A 24,849-nucleotide genomic window follows, 5' to 3' on the forward strand; every position below is an offset into this window, starting at 1 on the left:
GGGGTGACCTCTTCCGCTGCCTGCAAGATGGTGCCTGTTAGGTCTTGTAGTGTTTGCTCTACTGTTTCACCATTAGGTGGTTTCGCTCCCTATCTGTCCATTTGGGGGACATCTGACACAGACGTCTCCCACATCGACCTCGAAAATGACAGGATTGTGGTCACAGGACATTCAGGTGACTGTCTTCGCAGCCACAAACCCTGTGATCCTCCTAGTGAGAGGCACGTCTAATGTGTCAGGGCTGCTGAGAAGAGCCTTGTGCTCTCTGCTGCAGCTTGTGTTTGGGGTTCGCTACAGCTTTCTCTGTTCTGGGAGACCTTGTCATTATTCCATTTTTAGGAAAATGAGTGGGTTCAACTGGACCCCATATTTCAAAGTGGTGATTGCGCGCTAGTTGTTGTAGTTTGGCACCTGCTCTGGAGATTATTCTAGTGTTCTGGTCTGGGTGCTTGACACTGAAGTCACCTCTGAGTAGGACTTTGCCATCAATTTGGCCTAAAGCTGCTACATCTCCCTCATCGATCTCATCATTTGGGGGTAGATAGATTGCAACTACTGTTAGGGTTCCGGTGGCAGTGGGTACTTCTACTATCACTGCTTCGATTGTCAGGCCCTGAATATTTGGTCACCTATCCATAATAGGGTTTTGTTGCTACTGATGAGGTCGGAGAGGGAAGCGACTGCTGACTGCTGCCTGAAGGGCAAGAGGATCTGCATGTTCTGTTTCTGGGCCTCCCTTAATTCCTTCATTATCTCCATGATGAGGTTCATGGTCTGGACCATAATACCTAATAGCTGATCTGAGGGGAGAGACTGGAGGGCTGCTGAGAAGAGCCTTGTGCTCTCCGCTGCAGCTTGTGTTTGGGGTTCGCTACAGCTTTCTCTGTTCTGGGAGACATTGTCATTATTGTTGTGTCTTTCCTGGAGTTGTTCTTGCGTCTGTGTTGGGTGTTGTGGTGATACGGCTACGTTTTCATGGCTTCTTGTAGAAGAAACCACTTCAGCGTATGTTGCCCTTGGTGTGTTGGGTCTTGGTTTTACCCAAGTCTTGTCTGTGTGTGTTGTCATTTTTTTTTCTTTGTGTGTCTTTAGGGGGTGGTGGTGTCTTATTCGTGTGTGTGTGGGCTGGGGGAGGTCGGAATTTGCACCTGTTGCCTGCTGTGTGTGTTTTTTGTGGACCTCACAACCTTGGTAACCTGCTTTGTGGTTTTTGCCACACAGTGCGCACCTTTTTTGCAGGTCCTCGAGTTTCAGTGTACATTTTCTAGTGTCGTGGGGCTCAGGGCACTTTCTGCAGTGCACCACCATATTGCAGTATGCAGCTATATGATTCAACCCCTGACACCTGAAGCACTGCGCATTCTTATTTTTGCAGCGCAGGGGCTCTGTGGTGACAGGGACGGCCATAAACACCTTGATCTCCCTTTTGTTTCGGGGGATATTGGGGAGAGTAGCCTGATATAGTGACCATCTATTCTCTGCCCTGGGTTTGCACATCTGTTGTACAGCTTTGACGACCTACCCCTGGGCAGTCAGATCTGTTTTGATTGCCTGGCGAGACAGCCGTCTGGGAAGGCCCCTTATGGCAATGTTCTTGTTTCTTGTTTTGGTTGTGGGGAACGTGTAGTGTTGTATGTTTTTGTCTGTAAGTAGGTTCTTGATGGTGTTGTAATTCTCGATAGCGTTGAGTGTTATTTTTATCTTGTCTCCTTCGGCTGATTTAGCTTTAAAGTTTTTTCCTTTAATAGCTTTTTTTACGTCGTAGACTTCTTCATAGTTATGGGGAAACTCCACGACGATCTGAGGGAGGTGGTGTGTATCGTGCTTTTGTGTCGTTGCTTCGCGTGGTGTCTCTGACTCATCAGCCACCGCCTGAAACCTGTTTGGGATGGGTTCTACTCCCTGGGTCGGCAGAAGCTTCGGTTGGCTGAAGGTTTTCCTCGCCAACACGAATCCACCCGAATCCAGCCCGCTTTCGCAGTTCCCTTCCAAGGCAATGGTTTCCTGGTTCCCTCCCAGGCCGACAACAGGTGCTGCCAGTGGCCCAGGAACCGCAGGCTCCTCAGGAGTTGAGGGAGCACTTGGGGGAGGGGTGGTGCACTTCTTCCTATTCTTGGACTGTTTATCTTCGCATTCCTTTTTGGCACACTGCACTATGGAGGACGTGGACTTGTGTGTGTGTGTGGGGGGGGGGGGGGGGGATTTGAGGTATTTGGATCGAATGGAGGGTGGGGTCAAGGCGGTGGGTTTGGGAAGGATGTCAGTCGGCTGATGGGACGTCTGCTTGCCTTTATATAGGGATTTGATGTAATTGGGGAGTTGATTTAGGGTGTTGGTAAGCAGGAGCGGACTTAGGAGAGGGGAAGGAGGGATGGGATCGCAAGTAATGATGATGTATGACGATGTTTGTGTTTTGTGTATTAACAGCATTTTGTGTATTCGCTGAAATGTCCAGTTCTGAAATGGGGGTTTCTGTCAGAGGAGTGCCAGTTACAACCTTCGTTGGCACTGGTAGATTTCCTGGTTGCATTGCTGGCACTAATGCACTAGTGGTCAAGGAGGTCTGGATGGCGGCGGCGGCAACCTTCTCGTTGGTTCCACGACCGGACTCCAGTTCCTGGCCCACAATTTCCCTAATCTCGGGGGGAGCAGAGTCTGGCTCTGCGGCAGCTGAGATGCTCGAAACGGCCGGCGGCGCGGCCCGTGGCAACAACAAGACTCGCTTTTTGTCGACAGCAGTAGACCGCCGCGGCCCCAAGGCACCGCTATTGCTCGACATTCCGAAACAAGCGAGATAGCACAACAATTTTGCTTTCAGGAGTCTTCAAAGCTTCCTCGCCCACATGTATTCTTCTTGAGCGCCACATTGTATTTTTACAAAAAACGCAGTCGGTCGCTCCTACGTCCTTGGTATGCCAACGACGTAATCCGCAAGCAGGTGCCTATGGCTCTATGCAGTACCGCACGCACTCTTGCGGCTCAGCACGCGATCCACGCAGTACGGCTGGCATTGAGCTGCTGTGTGTTTACATGATTACCTAGAAACGATGTTGGAGAATCCGTTTACGAAATCCGGTTTTGGGAGCCCCATGTGACAGATGAATGAAGTTCCGATTGTAACAAGTCGTACTGGTCGTGTTTATTGCTGGGAACTGCTAAATGAGTTTACGTCTTTAAGAGCTATAAAGTCTTTGGCTGTTGTTTATCCACGCGATGTTTACAAACTGAGTTTGCTATACAACACATTTATTTTTTCAAAAGAAGTGTGGGTAAAACGTTGTTTTGTGCTACTTTTCACCGTAGGTTAAGTGTTGGTGCGACTAGAATATAGCTAGTTTTATTGCAACCAGTTATATGATAATTAAATAAAAATTGAGATGACTGTTGCTTTATTATAACAACTACTTTTGCTTTTGCAATTACAGCGTATGTGGTATAGTTGTTCTGCTTTAGCACATATAATACTTTTACTCCTCAGGTTTCCGGATTACGTATTATTGATAGTATCGTTACAGTGTGCTTCATGTACGAATGTGATATCAGTGAAAAGTTCTACCAAATTACTCAATTCTTCCCATTTACGTACTTAACTGACATCAGTGTTTCACAGAAAGTCAGCTACATAACATCACTTTTAATAGGTAGAAGTTACGTGAGCTGTTCAATTCCCCTTAAAGTTTTTGTAATGTCTTGTGCGGCAGATGTACATAATATGTATCGAAGTACTCTCCGGAGATTTGTCAGCTATCTGAGATAGCTTTTTCTTAGATTATGTTGCGGTTTTAGTTTTTATAACGAAAAGTGCGTTAAAGATAGCGCGAGGACGCTAGAGATCAGTCTGTTACAAAACAACAATCTTTATTTCACATTCGGGCACTTATGCAGTTTAGGGGGTACATGCGCTGATCACGAGAAAATTATCTATTTTTGAAGGAAACGCGTATTTCTGTAGGTATAACCATACATATTCACGGAATACAAAAAAAAAAAAAAATATTTCAAAATTTGTGTGTTACAGTCATATCTAATGCGCTCGTAGCCAAAAAAGTACTAATTTTTATATGGATACCAAAAAAAAAGGTCAATTAACTGTCTCACCAAAAACAGCTATCATGGTTAGGATGTATGAATCTGTAATCATTACCTATGGGTAAAGAACTCTGTGAAGAAATATAGTAAAGTCTCTGCAGCATATTGGCATAGCAACATGAATAGTTGGTGAAAGCAGACAGTTAAATGATTTTTTTTTTTCATCCATATGAAAGTAAGTACTTTTTTGGCATTCTGTACACATATATGCTTATATCTTCAGAAATACGCGTTTCCTTAAAAAATGGCACTTTTTTCGGGATTAGCGCACGTACCACCTAAACTGCATAAGTGCTCACATTCGTTGGCTTCGTCAACTCTCAACCGAATTTTGTCTAGTGTGTGATACGTTGCGGGCAGTCCAACTGGATATGATATGGTACATTGACGTTTCATCATTCCCTGTTTGGAGTATGATTTAAGTTCCCTGTATTCCTCTAGGGATATGGCTACTGTGGCTCCTATGTATCACTTCCTTAGGAATTACAAACACAGGACTTGCTTAACCATAGGGTACATAAAGGCACTTGGACTTTAATTTGACCCACACTCCACACCGAATTGGCACAGAAAGATACCTAGATATGTAGTACAATGAGAAATACCCTCTGCCATGCACTTCTCAGTGCTCTGAAAACTATGGATATAGATTGACTCAAGTTCTCGGCAACTTGCAAATATAGGCAAGTACAAGTGCACATACACATTCGTAACTTTTCTTCCAGCTGCTAAATACTGGAATACTTTCATATTACCCTCTGCATCACAAGAACTCAAGTGGTTGCTCAATCAGTGAGAGTCAAATTTTCACTGTAGTGTACCTCTAAGAGATGAAAAGAGTCACATGAAAAAAATAACTGAGGAATCACAGCACCTGGTTTGTAAAAATTGCTAAAATTTCAACTATGAATAACACTTTATTCTGATATCAACTATTAAATTTAACTATAGATAGTGCTACCAAGAGAAAATTTTCCAAAGATAGGAAGCTTTATAATACCTGAGTTAATTTTAATTCAACTCCTCACTTAATAGCTGTTCTTGAAACTTTGAAACTTGGAGTCTTATCTTCAAGCATCCGTCAGTTCATGTTTTTTCAGCTTCTCCATTACGGTCTCCAATTGGTCATATAAACCTATGATAATTTTTGCTGCCCTTATTTGTATATATCCAGTATCCTATGTTAGACCCTTTTGATATGGGTCTCACTCATTTGAACAGTATTTGAAGATGGGTCTATGAGCCCCTCCAATCATGTATGTTGCTATTAAGTACACATACCTATTGTCTGCATAGTCCAGTGATAGTTTTGAAAATGTGTGATATTTTTGAAAGGTCCCGATTTCCGAGGTTGTTATTATGTAGGAACCCAAGAGCACAATTTCAAGTGTACAGAATATTCTGTTTCATGTGATGACATTCTGCACAAATCATTCCATTATGCCACTATATAATTTTGTACACTCTGCATCAGGACAGTATTTATTGAACACTTATTTTCTCATTGGTTCCACCACATTGTCTAATCGTCCTATTCAACATTCATTTTATCCAATTCCCATTGTTCACCAGGTCATTTCATGTCAAATCAACACCCCTATTTTACCTCACCATTTTAGATTTTGCTAAAATTTAGTATACTTATAATGGGTGCTGAGGCTAAGAAAAATTCCAAATTTAAATTTTTTATCTCAGACCATTTCTGAAATATGGCTATGTAAACTTTTCAAATACCAGCCAAAAATGTGTGAACAGACTTTTTTAAAAATTGCCCTAGGAGCTGCTGTAATTGAGCTAGAGAGCTGGGAAAGGTGTCATTTTGCATGCTCTTTCCAGGGTTATACAACAAAACATAGCTTCTAATTAATAACCTTTTCCAAAATACTAATTAATATTTTGATTTAATTTTTTTTTACAAAAAGTACATAATTGAAAATTTTCAAAATATTTCCACAACTAATTCATACTGTTCTAAATCACATGGCAAAATATAAATGTGGGATGGTGATGGGTTCATTGTTAAAAAAATTATTCCAGGCACTTGTTTTTCATTAACAGCCATAGTTTGACAAAACTGACCTTTAACAAACAGGAATGTCATTAACATTTACTGAAAGGTAAGTAAAAAAAGTATTAGAAATATCAAAACGTCACCTTATTAAAACAAAACTAATCATCATATTTTATAATTGATTGCTTATTTTAATTTCATACATCTTAACTAACAGTATATTAACTTATAAAACAAAAAAGTTTGAGCATTAACTTCAAACTGAAGTAAAGTATGAAAACATACAAGTATTTACATAATAGTTCTGGTCCATGATGTTTGGAATGAAACTATTAAAAAAATTAATTACATAATGCTTGTTTTTGAGTACAGGTATCTATACATAGCTAAATTTAACACAATAGGTACTAACAGTAATTTTGAAACAACTTTCTATAAAATATACATTAACACTAACCTGAGACAAAAATTAAGTTTTGAACTGAAAGCAGTTTCCCAATAAATTGCCTTGGAACTTCACAGATTACATTTTAATAAAGCCGACTGGGTTTAGTTTACATCACTTTCATTAAGAATGTATGTTCTCCCTGTCGGAGTAAATGGATTTACTTTTGTGAGAACATCCACAACTGACACCCACAGGACATCTGCATGTGCAGGATAGGAGACTGATTTAGCTGGTCCATATGGATGAAGAAAAGTTATTTTCACTTCATCAGGTTCTTTGTTTTTTTTTCTAAAATGTACCCAAGCCACTAGTTTCTGCCATATACAGTGGTGACATAGCCTGATACATCTTGTAACTTCAGTTTGTCTGGTGATGCAGTTACTTCCCTCTCCCAACTCTGCATATCACATGAAAAGTATTATGACTATTGATTTTGATGTAGTGTTGGGAATGAAAGCATGAAATTGCTGTGTTCCTTTGATTGTCAATGCCTCTTCAACCCGGCTTTTTAATAATATTTCCGAAACAGCATAGTCTTCTTGAGTGGAATACGCAAAATCAACATTTGTGATATTATCTACTGCCCACTCAGATAGACCTCATGAGGTTTGGATCTGATTTTGGTATTGCCTTTGCAAACTTGCACGAGCTGCCAGTCTCTTAACTGAACCCCCTACTCCATCACAAGGCCCTTTTCCATGTGCTGTGGCTGAAAAGTGCCACTCAGCTTTTATGTTGAAGTCTTCCTCATGAAGGCAAAGGTTCAGGAAGTTTTTCTTATTTTTGAACTAAGCAGCAGAACCGTGAGAATAATAGTATATCTTTTTTGGAAGCTTTTGAAATTTATTTGTTAGATAAGAAATAAGCTTATTTTGAAAGGGGTAAGCCGCAACTGTATTGTGCTCCAAGCAATCTGAAACACTGACAAAGGTCATATGCTCAATTTTGTCTTTGTGTTTGTAATATATAACAAAAGGATGAATGGTAATCTGTTGTCTTGTCCAGTGGTAACTCTGAGCTTCATCCCGTAGAACTATACTACAATTTTCAAAAAAATCATGTATGACAACAAGTTCAGATTCCATAAAATTTTCTCTTGTGGAGTTAAGGAATGTTCGTTGTTGCTTGGCAATGAAGTCATGCCGAATCAAAGGAGACATCTTACTACAAAATAAATCTATGAATTCTTCAGAAGTTTTCTGAACAATTTCCAGATTACAGTGGTCAACTGACATCCACTGTCGGAACTGAACTCGTTCAATTAAGTTTTCATCAAAGGAGTCTTGTAAAATTTTACATATGATGGTTTCTCCTGGGCAATATTCACAGTTTCTTATGTTGCAATCAACCAATGATGGTTGCAAAGCATTTTTGCAGTGCACTGCTTATAATTGTGTAAGCTGCTGTTTGTTACTGTATTTAGTTTGGAATTTTCTATCATTAATTTTATGCAAAATTGTTAAGGCTTTCATGGCCACTTGTTGACAAATTGCCTATTGGCTTCAGTCTCAGGTTCTTCGGCTGACATTCATCTAATGACTTTACTGATGTTTCGCCAGCATGAGTGGTTGGCATTGTCAAAGCTTCGCCCTCCATTACCGGTGGTGAACTGGAGCTGAGCTCGCGGCCATAGACTATATGTACCTGGCACGCCAATGTCAGAGGGCTTCTCCATGGTCATTTCCGGTGTGGTTCTCCTCTTGCTACCTGCGATGGTCGTTCGCTGCAGTACAGGAAGCCAGGATCCGTTTACCTTAAGGCTTTTCTCTTTCTTGTTGAAGCTGTTCGCGTGTTTTTGTATTTCTACAGCTTCTCAGAAGAAGCGTATGTGATAGTGCTTCTCTACAGCCAGAACTTCCGTGTTGGCGAATTTTATTACATGGTCAGTCTGACTCAGTGTGTGCTCTGCCCAGGCCGATTTCTCCACCTGCCCCAACCTGTAATGTTACTTATGTTCTTTCATCCTGGTGTTGATTGATTGTCCAGTCATTCAGACATAAACTTTTCCACATGTGCACGGTATACGGTACATTCCCTAGTCACAAGGGATGGCAAAAACCTAGGACACAGGGTGTATCGAAAACTGACACACACAGACCGATACCTGTACAAACTATCAAACCACCACCCGAGCCAGAAAAGAGGAATGATTAATATGCTCGGAATGCAAGCAGGATGAATATGTGAGCCGCAGCACCTCAGACGCGAAATGCAACACCTGGAAAGTGTTCTGAGGAGCAGTGGGTACTCCACAAATTACATTAGAAGTGTAACAGAGCCAAACACTCAGCAAAGTAAGGAATTAGATAAAGAAACGTCGGGTATGGCCTTTCTGTTTTACATTCCTAGAGTGACGGACAGAATTGGCCGTATATTGCACAAACATGGCTTAAAGACGATTTTCAAACCGACAAGGAAGATCAAAGAGTGTCTTAGATCGGCAAAGGAGAAAAGGGACCCTCTTGCAATGTCGGGAATATACCGTATACCATGCACATGCAGAAAAGTTTTTATCGGAATGACTGGACGATCAATCAACACCAGGATCAAAGAACATAAGGCAACATTACAGGTTGGGGCAGGTGGAGAAATTGGCTGTGGTAGAGCACACACTGAGTCAGACCGACCACGTAATAAAATTCGCCGACACAGAAGTTCTGGCTGTAGAGAAGCACTATCACACGCAATTGTTCAGAGAAGCTGTAGAAATACAAAAACACGCAAACAGGTTCAACAAGAAAGAGGAAAGCCTTAAGGTAAACAGATCCTGGCTTTCGTACTGCAGCGAACGACCGTCGCAGGTAACAAGAGGAGAACCGCACCGGAAATGACCGCAGAGAAGCCTCCAGACGTTGGTGCACCTGGAGAAATCTATTTTTATTTTAGGAAACTTGTCTTTAAAATGTTTGTAAGCTTCTTTAAGGTTACACAAAATATGTCTTTTTGATATTTTTGTTTTACTTCTACTTGTTTCTGTAACTGTAGTACCCGGCCAACTTCATCATTTTCATAAAATGAATGTACAGTTTTGACAGTTTCTGTGGGTAAACACTTCCCTGGTTTGGACCTTCCATGAATCATTTCTCTTTCAAAATTTCTTTAGGCTGCCGAACAATGTAATTAGGAGCATTAAATTCTCTCATTATTTTCCTGACACTCCACTTTTCAGGTAAACTTGTAAGAATCATTAGGATTTTTTTTTGCTCTACATATAAAATTATTAAAGTTTGTTTTGAGATTTTGAAGAATGGATTCATCAGTACCAGTATCCGATGAAGAAGTTTCAACAGCAACAGAAGTTTACGTGTCACTGATGAGGAGATTTTTTTCACTTTTGATTTGGCATAACACCTAGATGTTACTTTTTTCTTATCAGTTGGGGACTCACCTAGTTCTTGAAGTGATGTGTTAAGTGTTTGAACAACCACTGAAGATGCAGTGAAGTCAGGGCCTTGGTCTGGAATGATTATCTCTGATCCAGAAGAATCAATACTTTTATCACTGATGGACTCTGGTGTATTTTTCAATGTGTTACCTCTTTCCTACATCTATCACAAATCCTGCCACCACTAGGTATTTTGAAATAATTTGGTCATCCATGCTGTGCCATTTCTCAGTTTTTTTTTTGTCTGTCTCTAATAAAATGATTTGACTTCTTCAGTGGATTAAAACACTGCACTCTTACAGCACTGCACATTTTACTTGGTTCCATATTGATACAAAAACCACTTATAAACTCTCCCTTGTAAACAAACTATTAAATATACTAGATACAAACTGGTCAACACAGAGGAAACAATTGATTTACGCTAAAACTGCCGTAGGCACAGTAAGCCTTAGAAGGTATCAGTCTTAGATCCACTCAACAATGGCTCCAGTCTCTGAATGATTGTACAGACATCAAGCACTGTGCTTGTTTCAACTTGTTCACAGCCTGCTGCATACATAGACAGGAACACAAGCATGCTCAGCCTTCATACAGTGGCTAAAGCCTGTGCTAATGAAATCTGTATTTTTGGAGGAGAAGTATTACATCAATAATCTACTAACACGTTTCTCACACTTTATTTAAATCTTAGCTATAGGTCCCACATTCAACATTTTGTTCTGCTAGTTAATAGACTATTAGTTTAAACTGTAAGAAACTAAAAAAATAAGCAATCAATTATGGAAAATGTTGTTTAGTTTTGTTTCAAGAAGGTGATATTTTGATGTTTCTAGTACTTTTTTACTTACCTTTCAGTATATTTTAATGAAATTCCTGTTTGTTAAAGGTCAATTTGATCCAACTACGGCTGTTAGTGAAAAACAAGAATCCGGAATAATTTTTTTTTAACAATGAACCCATCATTATCCCACATTTATATTTTGCCATGTGATTTGTAGTATGAAGTAGTTATGGCAATATTTTGAAAATTTTCAATTATGCACTTTTTGTAAAAAAAAAAAATTAAATCAAAATATTAATTATTATTTTGAAAAAGATTATTAATTAGAAGCTATGTTTTGTTGTATATCACTGGAAAGAGCATGAAAAATGGCACTTTTCCCAGCTCTCTAGCTCAATTAGGGCAGCTCCTAGGCAATTTTAAAAAAAAGTCTGTCCACACGTTTTTGTCCGGTTTTTGAAAAGTTTAAATGACCATATTTCAGGAATGGTTTGAGGTAAAAACTTGAAATTTGGTATTTTTCTTAGTTTCAGCACCCACTATAAGTATACCAACTTTCAGCAAAATCTAAAAGGTTGAGGTCAAATTTTTATTTAAAGTGTGTTGATTTGACATGGAATGACCCAAGTGCAGCATGCAACAGAAAGGCCATCAACACCCTAAGTGCACTTGTATTGATTTGGGAATCTTTGTAGAAGTGTAAGGGTCAATATCCAATTCTCTGCTTTCATGAAGGTTACAGAGATGTGTTGCACTTTTCATGTAACAAATTAAATACAATCTTATGATGTGTGACTTTGCATAGGAACACTCAACTGTTAAAAATACAGTATGTCACAGATTGTTAGAGGAATTCAGGGAAATGAGAATGAGATCACTGCTATTTGCAATGTGTGTAAAAGAGTTATCAGCCAGTTTCAGTAGTTCGTATGCAGTCAGAATCTCTGACTCTGAGATGCAACAACAGTAGAAAACTTGCCTAGTTCGGGGAGAATTGATTTCTGCTGCAGAAACTTACAGTTAACTCTAGATATAAGAAAATGTGCTGTAGTGTTCAAAGGTGTACAAACTTACAGGTAGGAGTGTTGTAAGTATATCAGAAGTTGCAAACCGTTTGTCTCGGTCAGCTATGTTGGCGTGACCATCAATAACAGTATAAAGGAATATGTTACAGTCACTAGTGAAAGCAGACATACAGTGCACTTTTATTTAATTGGATAGATAAAAAATCTACTCACTTAGTGCTGGCAGAACACACACATAAAAGACAGCTGTAAATGCAAGTTTTCGGAACCAGTCGCTCCTTCTCCGGCCAGATGAGTTGAAGGGGAAGGAAGAGGGGTGAAGGAAAAGGACTGGAGAGGTCTAGGGAAAGTGGTAAATTTCAGGAAATTCTCCCAGAACCACAGGTCAGGGGAGGCTTACTATACAGAATGAGAAGGAAAGATTGGTTGTTGGGGACTGCATTGGATGAGATTTGAAAACCTGAAAGCTTAAAGGTGGAAGACTGGGTAATATGCAGACAGAGATTACTGCCTAAAAATCATACATGAGTTAATAGGAGTGAAACACTATGTGCATTGTACGTAACAGAGGTGGGAGGGAGGACGGTGAAATATAGATGTGAAAGACATTGAAACATATATAAAAATGATACAGAGTGAAGCAAAGAATAGTTACAGTGAAGAAATGCTGAGACGGAAGAAATTAATGTAAATTAAGGCCAGGTGGGTGGCGAGAACCAAAGACACGTTGTAGTGCTTATTCCCACCTACAGAGTTGTAACTGGTGTCTGGCAGATGAATCCAGATGACGTGTGTGGTGAAACGTGCTGAGGTCATGAATGTCAGGTTGTAGAGCATGCTCTGCAACAGGATATTGCGAGTTGCCATTATACACCCTCTGCCTACAATCATTAGCAAGACTACAACCAAATTAGGATGAATGGGCATAGGCAGAGGGTGTAACTCGCAATATCCTGTTGAAGAGCATGCTCTACAACCTGACATTCGCGACCTCGGCACCTGTTTCACCACACAATCACTGGATTCTTCCACCAGACACCAGTTTCTCAGAGCTCCGCAAGTGGGAATGAACGCTAAAACATGTCCTTGGTTCACGCCACCCACCTGGCCCTAATTTACATTAATTTCTTCCATCTCAGCATTTATTCACTGTAACTACTCTTTGCATCACTCCATTTTAGTTTCCTATATCTTTCTTGTCTTTCCTGTCTATTTTTCACCACTCCCCTCCCACATCCATTATGTACAATGCACTTAGCTTGTCACTCCTATTAACTCATGCATGATGTTTAAGTAGTCATTTCTGTCTGCAAATTACCCAGTCTTCCACCTTTAAGCTCTCAGGTTTTCAAATCTCGTCTGATGCAGTCCCCAACAATCAGTCCTTCCTTGTCATCCCGCCGGCCGAAGTGGCCATACGGTTAAAGGCGCTGCAGTCTGGAACCGCAAGACCGCTACGGTCGCAGGTTCGAATCCTGCCTCGGGCATGGATGTTTGTGATGTCCTTAGGTTAGTTAGGTTTAACTAGTTCTAAGTTCTAGGGGACTGATGACCTCAGCAGTTGAGTCCCATAGTGCTCAGAGCCATTTGAACCTTGTCATCCCATATGCTAAGTCTCCCCTGACCTGTGGTTCTGGGTGACTTTCCAAAAATCTACCACTTTTCCTACACCTCTCGAGTCCTTTTCCTTCACCTTTCTTCCTTCCCCTTCAACCCTTATGACTGAAGAAGGAGCCACTGGCTCCGAAAGCTTGTCAATTACAACCATCTATTATGTGTGTGTTCTGCTGGCAATTGGTGAGATTTTTTATCTATCCAATTAAATAATTTTGTCAATAATTGATTGTTTTTGTTATAGAATACACTTTATTTGATGATTTCTAAGCCGGTATAATTTGTCTACCAGAAATTCTTGTACAGAATTGTCATATGCCCCATGTTTGGTTACTGTGTTGGTGTGACAGGAAATCTTGGGAAAGTCTGAAACGAATAGCACATAATTTGTTTGGTTTACTTTAGTCAGTGACAGATGCCCTCAAATGTAAGCAAGTTAATAAAGTTCTCAGTGAGGTGGTGGCATGCTTTGCTAAACCCATGTTGGCGGTCAATTGTGAAGTATTATTTTTCAGATTGGGAAAACAATTATATAATAACAGTCCTGCTCTATCACTCTTTTATAGTTATTGCTAGGTGCCACACTGCTGAATATAAACCAACAACAATCAAATTGATAGTGTAGGGAGGAGATTACATGAAAAGAAAGCAGTAACTATGGAACCACATATTTTAGAACAAACAAATTCATTGATAAACAATGGGAAGTCCAGGTTGGAATAACAAGACTATGGAAAGGTTGGATTGCTTCTCACCATGTGGAGAAAGCATTGGGCCACAGACAGGCACAATGAAAAAGGCTGCTAGAATATTAAAGCTTTCAAACAAAGTTCTCCTGCACTAGAAAATGCATACACAAGCACAACTTACACAGACACGGCCACTGTCTCTGGGTGCAGTCACGGGTCAGGTTCTAGTGCTCTCAGACAGTGGCTGTGTGTGTGTGTGTGTGTGTGTGTGTGTGTGTGTGTGTGTGTGTGTGTGTGTGTGTGTGTTTTGTACTGCAGAACTGCAAAAGAAGGACTTTGAAAGCTTTAATATTTCGGCAATCTTTTTCATTGTCTCTGTCCACAGCTCACAACTCAGCACCTTCTCTGTACGGTGAGTGGCAATATATCCTTTTCAAATTCATTATTAACCCATATTTTTAGTGAAATAATGATAGTAATTAATTCTTTGGCACATATCAAAGTGCCTTACCTGGTTGGAAAATAAATTGTATGTTAATTATTTCATGTGGGTCCCTTCAATGCAGGTATATGTCTACTTTACATATACCTATGGAGAAGCAGAGTGATGTTCTGCCCCTCTGAAAAGGAAGAGTTCTGTGCCAGCCAGTAGCATTCAATGTTTGCATTTTTACTCGTACATTCTACCGTCTTCTGTAGCTTCTGGGACACTCATTTTCACCTGTTTTATGCCACTGATTGTACATAATGTTATACCTATAGCAGTGGAGTCTGTTCCTGGCCATTAAGATTTCCCTTCCAGCTTATCAACTCTTCACTCCTGTCCCTTCAGTGTGTTAGATTTCATCAATGGCTCCCAGTTGCCATTTACCTTCACATACTGGAAGCATAGTCTGCATCCAGTGACACTTCGTGGAATACAACATTGCGGAGTGTGTGTAGCGAATTGTGTTTTAGCTGCACCTCACAGTGTCCAGTGACCTCATAAATTCCCACAAAATCATACAAATACACGAGTCTAACATTTTTTAGGGATACGAAATTGAAGGATAACATAGGCTCAGTTGTAGCTAAAGCAGATGGCAGATGTCAATTCATTGACAGGATACTGGGGGAAAGCCATCAGACTACAAAAGGAATTGCTTATAAATAACTTGTGCTTCCTGCCTTAGAATGTTGCTGAAGTGTATGGAACTCCTACCAAGTATGACTAATAGAGGGTATTGAAGAAATACAAAGAATAGTGGCATGAACAGTCACAGGTTTACTTGACTGATGGAAAATTGTTACGGAAATAAAACTTGAAGATAAGACCCAGTTATCTTGGAAAAGCCTACCTATAAAGTTTTAAGACCCAGTATTAAGTGGAGAATGCTGAGATATTCTTCAGCACCCTACATATCACTCCTATAGGGACAAGGTACACTAATTATACTGCCCACAGAGGCATTTAAGCAGTCTTTCTTTCCACTATCTATACGTGATTTGAACAGGAAGAGACTCTTAACATTAATACAAGGCTAAGTGCCCTCTGCTATGCAGCCCACACTGGTTTGCAGAGTATTTATGTAGATGTAAACTAAACACTATTGTAAGAGTAAAAATGTGGCAGATACTGTAATAGTCGTTGGTTCCAGGTAGTAAAGGGATTTATCAGTTGTTGAGGGAGAAATGGTAGATGACAGTTTTATGGCTGTCTTGTCAACAGATTTATGGAGAGGGGCTTATGGATACCTTGATGAACACAGACATCACAGAATTAATAGAGTTTGTAGCCTATCTGACTATGAGAACTTCACTATACAAACTCCCAACAATATCACCCCAAGAAACAGTATCGAGCCAAGCAGCATGCTCTTCTCCAACCCAGGTCACCAGCTTAGAAGAGGAAGTCGAGGAACCATGTACATTTCATTTCATTTTTACAAAAGTTCATTATTCACAAGAATCAACAGTGGTATGCTAGATTTTTCAAATGCATAAAGTTCCATGTATTAAATATTAGGCTGATCATTGTTACACGTGAATGAATATATATGTTTTTGTTTCTTTTTCTGGTGAAGACTTGGCCAAAAGCTAATGTATAAGTGTCCTTTGGTAGTGTCTTTCTGCAAGTAAACATGTCATACTTATGGTAAGTAGCAATCTATCTTTTCCATACCTGTTGGTGTTCCAACCTGGAGTTCCCATTGTATGATTCTATCATTAATAGCTATTCTCACAAAAAACAGATTTCTTCCAAATGGATTTATTTTCCAATTGCAACCTGAAGCACAATTACATCTGAATCTGTCACATAGTCTTCTATGGATAAAGGTGATAAGTGTCAGACATCACAGAAAATGATACTCCAGAATTAAATATTGCCTTGATGGTTTGGTCTTTGGTGAGGCTGTCACTGCTTTCCATGGAGCACATTCATCTGTGGTAAGAAATAACTGTGGCACACTGGAGAGTGACATCAGAGTAGGGCAATGTAGTTAATTCCATGGATCAGCTGTAATCATATGCACTTTATTGCCACACATAGAATTGCTCTGTTGTATGATTTCATATGGCATAATAATCATTGAACACCCTCATTCTTTCTTTACAGCAAAATATGATGTGTCCAGGGCTTTCACAGTAGAAACAAACCCGTGTGTTGTCTTCTGTTCCTAAAATGTCCATTATAGTACACAGCAATCGGATTGACAAGTGAGCCAATTTTGTATGTGTCATTGAGAACATTGAATGGTGTCTGATGATTGTGACACAATTGCACGTTCTTTGACTTCATTCCTCAAATTGGCCTGCCATACAGAGATCTGTACCAACAGTCAACAAACCACTTGTTGAATTTGTTCTGCTGCCTCCTGACTGAAGTTCAGCATTCAGTGGTGCTACTATTGGTAATTTGCTTTCAACAGTACCAGACATAATAAAACTCCATATCTCCTCATCTACAATTTGCCATATTAGCCATGGGAGGTCCTGATAGTCTTCCATGACTGCCATTGGTACAAAATTTAGAAGTCAGTCGAATGCTTTGTGTGCTACCTCAATGTACAAAGTCTATTTAGAAAATTCCAGAACATTTGTAATTTTGCACCAACGATGTGTTGAAGTGAAATGCAGTTGGCATCCCTGCACACCCCTGTGTTTACTGTGTAACTGCCGGAAATTTCATTGTTGATATGTCTGTTGGTTATTGTTCAGTGCAGTATTGAGTAAAATGCTGTGTTGCACAGTCTGCAAATTTCGAGATGGCAAAGTTAGAGGAGCAATGCATCTGCATTAAATTTTGCTGAAATTTTGCATGCCAGTCAAAGATTCACAGTCCGAAAGACTGCAGAAGAATGCAACATTTCAGTTGGATCATGTCATGAAATCCTGACACAGCATCTTGGAAAGCATTGCGTTGCCGCCAAGTTCATCCCATGGCTCATGAGTCAAGACCAGAAAGATCTTCGCCTTACAATCCATGAAGAGCTTTTGGATCACGCGTATGAGAACGAGAATCATAACTGGTGATGAGATGTGGATCTATGGTTATGATGCTGAGACCAAGGTTCAATCTTCACATTGGGTTGGGAGAGGTTCTTCAAGACCAAAAAAAAGTACGTCAGGTCAAATGTCAAAGCCATGCTGATAGTTTTCTTTGACTTTGAAGGTTTAGTTCATCATGAATTTATGCCACAGGGATAAACTTTAAATCGATGGTACTATCAGGATTTGTTGTGACGCCTGCGAGAAAATGTGAGAAGGAAACAGCCTGAAATGTGGTGAGACAATTCATGGCTTTTGCATCATGTAGCACACCTGCTTATTCACCCCTTTGGTGTACGACTACTGCAAAAAAAAAAAAAAGAAACACACATTGAAAAGATGAATATTCGCAATGATAGATGAGGTAAAAGAAAATTCGCAGACGGCTCTTTACATGATATAGCAAGAGGCACGCCAAGACTGCTTCCAGAAGTGGAAACGGCATTAGGAGGAGTGTATCAATTGTGGAGGAGAGTATTTCTTGTGTTAGGGTTACATCCTTCAAAGGAGCACTTGTTAGGTGTTCCCTGACACACGCTTCATTTCATGTAGAACTTTACCATTTTCTTCAATTTCGAGTACACTATATGATACAGCACTAAAATACTGGTGTGTCATCTCCCTCTGGCACATGTATCCTCTGTTATTTTTTGGCTATACAAACTTTCAGCCAATTGTCACCAAATGTTTTCTTAACTTTGGTGTAAGTTTATCCCAGATCTTGAGGTTTTTCTCAGACTGCTGCTAGGCTGCTCTGTCCAAATAAAAGCAGATACGGGCAGTCTTGTTATCTTACCTTTGAAATTTGAATCCCTTTAGTCATTTTGTCGAGTCCTGGCCAGCATCTTTCAGAAACACTGCTGGACACCTGGTAGGTATCTGACTAACCTATGCTTTTGCATCCATTGGTACCTTGATAGTGTGGACCATAGGAGAAGTGTACTATTTGTACTCAGGTTTCTGCCCATGAAAGTGACAGCATTTGTGTGGCATGATTGTGGAGCCATGGCAGTGTTAGTATGTGAGGCACACAATGTCTCCACCAATCATGTCACGTTTATTGAACACAAGTGACAGTACACGCTAAGCTGAACAACCTGCCTCGGCAGACAGTGATCCTGTTTATTCTTACTTAAAATGTTCTTGCAAATTCCTGTATTCCCTAAATAAGTAAATCTCAGAATATTCCACAAATCATATATGTTAAATGACAAATTGCAGGAGGAAGGAATAAAAACTGTTCTGCACATCACTAGCCAACCACTACAGCTGCTACACTAAGATGGATGACATGCAGCCCACAGCAGTATGAATTAACCATGAATACATAGGTTTGCCTGTGCAATGCCTTGTCTGGTTCTTTTTCATCTACTTCTCTTTCTCGAGTTACCTCTTTACCAAGTGTATAAAAACTTTCAAAATCAGTTCAAAACATACTGGTCCAAATTCCAGATTTAACAGGTTAAAGAAAGAAAACCTAGAAAACATGTCAAAAGATATATATTGTGAAATCAGATTCACATGAGATCAGTTTTTTGTTAAATGACCATCAGATGCTTAATGTATAAATATTTTATGAGGCCTGAACTGCTACACTGAAAAATTCCTAAGTTGTGACTAGGGGCACATCAAAATAGTTCTGTGTTTTGAACCAACACTTACTCAGCTCCACAGCCATGCAAACCTTACCCAACAAGACATAAACATCAAAAGACCACAACCCCTGCTCTGTGTGCATATATAGAACTTCTGTTTTGTGACCAACCATTGCAGCCAAGGGAGCATCTTAAAACTAGACCACCATTGTAATGAGTACATATTTTACGATCTTTACATATTTCAGACATACATAATATACATTTCTAAACAATCTGCAGACATTCTGTCTGGATAGACACACGGGTTAGCATGCTGCTTCCAGGATTCGGGTAGGCACGCTGGTCCCAGATCGAATCCAGCTGCTGAATTAATGAGGGCCAGCATGCCAGCCAGCCTAATGTGGTTTTTGACAGTTTCCCATACCTGACTAGGCCAATACCAGGCTGGTACTCACCTCCCACCTTCAAAAACGTTCACACACTTTTACATGGATAACACTACATGCAGGCAGTTGCATTGCACAAATTCCATTGTGGAAGGAGGAGGGGGGGGGGGGGGGGTGCAAAAGGAGTAATGATAAGAAGGACATCTGGCCTCCCTGTAATATAAATGTTACCAAATCTGATAATAACCATGCCAATCCCAAGCAGGTATACGGGGTAAAGACAAAAGAAAAAGAAGGAGATAATTTTCAGCCTGATAATGTTTTATTGCACATTAAATATTACAGCATAATCAACTTTTATTTATATTTTGTACATCTTAAGACAGAATGGAGAATGGCAACAGGTGATCAGACTCGTGTCTTTATTCAGCTTGCCACTACTACACTGCGCTACTCAGACATCTTAAAACCATTAACTTTTTAAAATTCTTGCTAAAGGAACATAAACAAATTAGGAGAACAGGATACATCATCCATGCTGATGCTAATCTATTATATATCAAGGGAGAAGTCTTTATTTAGGCTCTGTTTCAATAAATATTAAATAAATTATTTGTAACAATTAGAGTTATTGTTCAATATTACGATAAATACAGTCACTTTATAGCTTAACTCAAAGACCTACCCAACGACATGTCACACACATATCTAGTGTGTCTGTAACTTATGTTACTGTTGTCATAAGACAAACATTTTTGCACATAAGTGTTAATAACTTTGTTAGTATTTTGGTTTATAGGTGTGGTAATAGTTTTATGAAATTCGTCTTTCTGTTGTTGTTTAAACTCTGTCATCAGATTTTTTTAGCTCGTTTGGAACTGGTTTTCAAGTTTTTAGTGAATATTCAATGCCTTTAGTTTTAGCACAGTCAGACCACAGTCACATTGCTCAGAATTCCCAGGTCTGTGATGGTACAGTTTATCTAAACATCACAGAAATTCCAAGTTGTGTCTGCCCAGCAGCTCACTGGATAGTGACCCTCACCTCCTCTCATGGCTTGTTGCAGTGACTCGGAGCACTTCCCAGTGCTCACTTACCTACCTGACGTAGCTGCTGCATGGCAACTTGCCACCTACATTATGCTCAACCAAACCTACCATTCAATGTACGTATTGCTCAAGAAGTTACAGGTTCTTCCTGTAATACGGAATTTTCCTGTTGTATTTCAAAGTTTAGATTCATCTCAAACAGTGACTACTAAATATCATTCTGAGTGTGTTCAGTTGCTTTCTTCAAAACTATTACAGTAATCTTCATACAACAAATATTTTATCCTCCATATTAAAGTTGAGAACCCTAGGAACAAGATTTGAATTCAGAATAAGTGCTAACAGCTCCAAATGAGATGTAAAAATAATGGAATTAACTTATCTTTTTCATTCCTGGGACGATACACTACTGCAGCATTGCCAGGTGACTGACAGTTTTATGTAGGGAGACACATCACTCTGCTAGAGTTATGTGTAACACCACAATCCTAAAATACATAAGTTCGTAGAGGAATATCTTTTGCAAACTGCACTTTTTTGGAAAAAAAGAAAGGGGGGGGGGGGGGGGGGGCCAGCTGAAGAGACGATGTGACAATGGCAACAAACACTGTGTTTGTCCATGGATGCATCACTACTACCTGTAAAGTGATGCCTGCTAGAATGACAATTAGAGCGAGGGCATATTAAGTTAAAGTATTTGGTTTGTTTTTAGTACACTGTCGAAGGACTGAACAGGCTGGGAAGTTAACATCATGCACTAGTCCCCTTACCAGGTGCTAAGAGATCTACATTGATTTAGCTGATCGTGAAAAGCTTGATAAGTCACATTTTTTCTGCTCTTACATCAGTTCTTCTCTTGAACCTTGCAGACTGCATAGGGTGAACTCCAAAAAGGGGATGAAGTCATAAAATATTGCACTATTTTGTGAAAATACCTAAATTTATTATATTTCCTACTGCGTGAGCTCTTTCAATATACATTACTTGTAGAAATCAGCTCCTCTTTTTTTTTTAGGATTTCACATCTCATTCAGTAAGAACATAAACCTCATAGGATCACTTTGTTGTCTGTCTGTCCTACTGTTAAGATTTCTTTTTCACAGAAACAGGTAGAAGTATCAAACTGAAATTTCTGTCAAATACTAAGGTCTGTGTTCCCTTGGCAGTGTAAAAAATTTAAGTTTCTATGTCAATGCAGTAAAAATATATGATATGACCATTTATGTCACACATCTTGATACTTAAAACTCACTAATCAATATCTACAGGACACGTCCTGTTGACTAAGGATCATGAAATTTAGCAAGAAACAATGTTCCGTAGTACAGGTAAAGGAAAAAACATTAAAAAATCATTAATTTGTAATTATATCACATTAAGAAAACATTTTTTTCTCGTTTCTTATCTGTTTGTCTGCCTGCTTGCCTGCTAAGACACCATTTTTCCAGGAACCAGTTGAGGTATCAAGTTGATATTTATATCAAATACTGAGGTCTGTGATCACTTGGCAGTGCAAAAATTTCAAGCTTCTAAGTCAGTGCAATCAAAATATACTACTGTACCATTTATATCACAAATTCTTTGGTACTTGCAAACTCACTCATCAGAATCTATAGATGAACTATCTATATCTTTCTATATGCATAATTAAGTTTGTACGGAACCCTCAGAGCATTAGTACTACAAACACTTTCTGATGAGAAAGATGGTTTGTTACAGAAACCTTCACAGTTCTTCAGATTTGCATTTGATCAAACTTTTAAAGAACTCCTCAATAATATTTGCCAAACACAAAATATTATATGTTTCTCCACAGACCAGTTCTAATTAAAAATACCCTTGATTTTGAGAGCATATTGTTTGTATTGTGATATTTCATAGTGGTGCTGCATTTATTATCAGTCTTTCATCCACAAATATTTTATTTATTTTTCTTTTATAGCTTCTCTCCACAAACACAACTGTTATTCCTGTTGTTCTCCCATTTTCTGTCCTCTGGTACAATTGCTGGCCCTGATATGTAGAAGATCAGTAATCCTTCATATACTGGAGGTGACATACAGAAATCATTGTACACAAGCAAGGAGATTTTGTTAGGGATGAGCTGATGATTGATACTGTAGTGTACCAACCATATTGGTTCAGAAACATGCAGAGCTGGAAACGGATTGCAGCAGTGCCAGCCGCAGATAAGCGCCGGTGTTATGCTTTACAAAATATAACATAGCCGTCGCAATGTTGTGAGGTGAGCTAGCCTAGAAAGGCATGGAAACAGTTGACACAGCAGTACCTATGCAGTTGAAGGTGAAGAATTTTGACACCGGCAGCTGCAAAAATGTTTAGTACACATGCTGTAAGGCACAGCAAAGCCCACACAAGCACAGCTCGAAAGTGCATAAATACTTAGCCATTCTGTACTAAAGTCACTTGGGTTAGTATCACAGCTCTGCAACAACAGAGCTGTGATGCTAGGGGCACCATCTGGAATGCTGTTCATGGAACACAGTTTAACTCTGTGAAGGGCAGTCTATCCTGATGGCATTGGATCTGTAGCCACCATCTCTCCAGTCCAGCCCCGGTCCTGGGAAGTAGCTTGCCAATCATCCTTATGGAGCAGTGAGTCACAGCCATTATGTCACCTGCCCGTTGCCTGCTGGACAGCACCAAGGTGAGTCACACCAACACACTTGCAGCCATAACTGGCCACCAGGACCAGAGTCACTATTAGCAGAGACCGTTACATCACGTACCACTGCTCGGCTGGTGCCATTCCCTGACGGCACTGCTCATGACATGCACAAACAGGAAGCTGCTGGATGCCTCAGTGATGTAATTATTGATGTTTCAAAGCGAGTGCTGAGAAGGGCAAACCTTTGGCAGAATCAGGGACGCAAGGAGTATTGGAACCAGAAGCAGTTCATATATTGTTGGATAAAGTAGTGCAACTGATAGCAAATAAAATGGAGTTACATAGTCTGGTACAAGCACAGTTGCCACAGTGAAATATGGATTTGGCAGCCACAAGTTTAGTAGTTCCTTTCTCTAGTAAATCAACAGAGGGTGTGCAAGTGTTTGTGGAGGATCTCAGGAATTTGACAGAAATCGAAGAGTGGTCTGATGCAGAACTTTTTACAATAGTACAATTAAGATTAATTGGGGGAGTGGAAGCTTATGCAGGTTATATGGATGGTCTCAAGGGAGCTGGAACATTTGAGGAATGTAGAAAGAGGTTAGTTCACAGGCATACAATGCAAAACAGTGCAGACTTTTAGAGAACAGTTGGGCATTGTAATGAAGAAGCATATGGAATCAGTACAAGAATTTGTGGCTATGACTGTACTTAAGGGTTGAGGCATAAAGTAATTTTACAAGGGGCTTGATCCATTTGTAAGCAGGTTGCCTTCGGAAATGTCAAGGAGATTTCGGACAGGGACTCCAATTAATTTATGTACAGCTGTCAGACTGACAGTAGAATGCGAGAAAATTGACACGTCAAGTGGACTGCGTGCTGGACGGACAGTGTTTTCAGCGAACATAAGGTGTTATGGATGTAAAAAGATGGGGCATGTGCGGAAGCATAGTCACTGACCACAGGGCAGTGGAAGTAGAAATAGAGACCAGCATAATGGAAACTCTAGTTTCAGAGGTAGAGGACCGGGAAAGAGACAGACGTTAAATGCCAATGGGAATCTGAAGTTCACATATGGCCACTCTCAGTAAAATTAAGTGCTGTGAAGTTATATGCCAAGGTGGATTGTGGAGTCAGAGGAATAGCAGGGAAGAAGTAGTGCAGGATATTGGACAAGGGTGAATGTGTTGGCTGCCATTGGATATGTGGCGGAACGTAGCAAGTGGACCCACCACATCATAGATTGCAGTATGGATTTCTGCCTAGGTGTGGTTCAGTTCAGATAATATGTAGAGATTGTGCCATGCATGAGAAATGCTTTGGATTAATGTTACATCTGACTTACTGTTAAGTATGTTGTGTGTGGTGGAACTGTTGAAAGTAAATGAAGTATTGAATCAGGTGGGTTGTTTAGTGAAAAGAAGTGTTTTACATGTACAGGAGATAGATGATGTTAAAAAATGATACCTGTTTTGTGGGTAATTTCAGTGACGATGATTTAAAGTTGAAAAGAGGTGGTTGTGCACCAAATGGATATCCTGGTGCAGGAAGAGTGGAACACAAGGGGTGGCGGCCTTGGACAGTCACCAAACACCATTGAAACTGCATTGAGGA

The 24,849-nt window shown here is 39.9% G+C and overlaps 1 protein-coding gene across 3 annotated transcripts in view; it reads left to right on the top strand.

Annotated features, from left to right (window-relative positions):
* Positions 1 to 2,987: 2,987 nt before the first annotated feature.
* The window catches only part of LOC126481608 (coiled-coil-helix-coiled-coil-helix domain-containing protein 1), a 76,833-nt gene continuing 54,971 nt past the window's right edge, over positions 2,988 to 24,849 (top strand). Inside the window, exon 1 of one of the 3 annotated variants that reach the window (XM_050105499.1) lies at positions 2,988 to 3,299. The gene's annotated coding sequence lies outside the window, so the exon portion shown is untranslated. The remainder of the gene's footprint in view (positions 3,300 to 24,849) is intronic. The other 2 variants (XM_050105491.1, XM_050105483.1) reach the window with 2 other exon arrangements.

The sequence above is a fragment of the Schistocerca serialis genome, chromosome 1 (assembly GCF_023864345.2).
Source record: "Schistocerca serialis cubense isolate TAMUIC-IGC-003099 chromosome 1, iqSchSeri2.2, whole genome shotgun sequence".
Classification (NCBI taxonomy): domain Eukaryota; kingdom Metazoa; phylum Arthropoda; class Insecta; order Orthoptera; family Acrididae; genus Schistocerca; species Schistocerca serialis.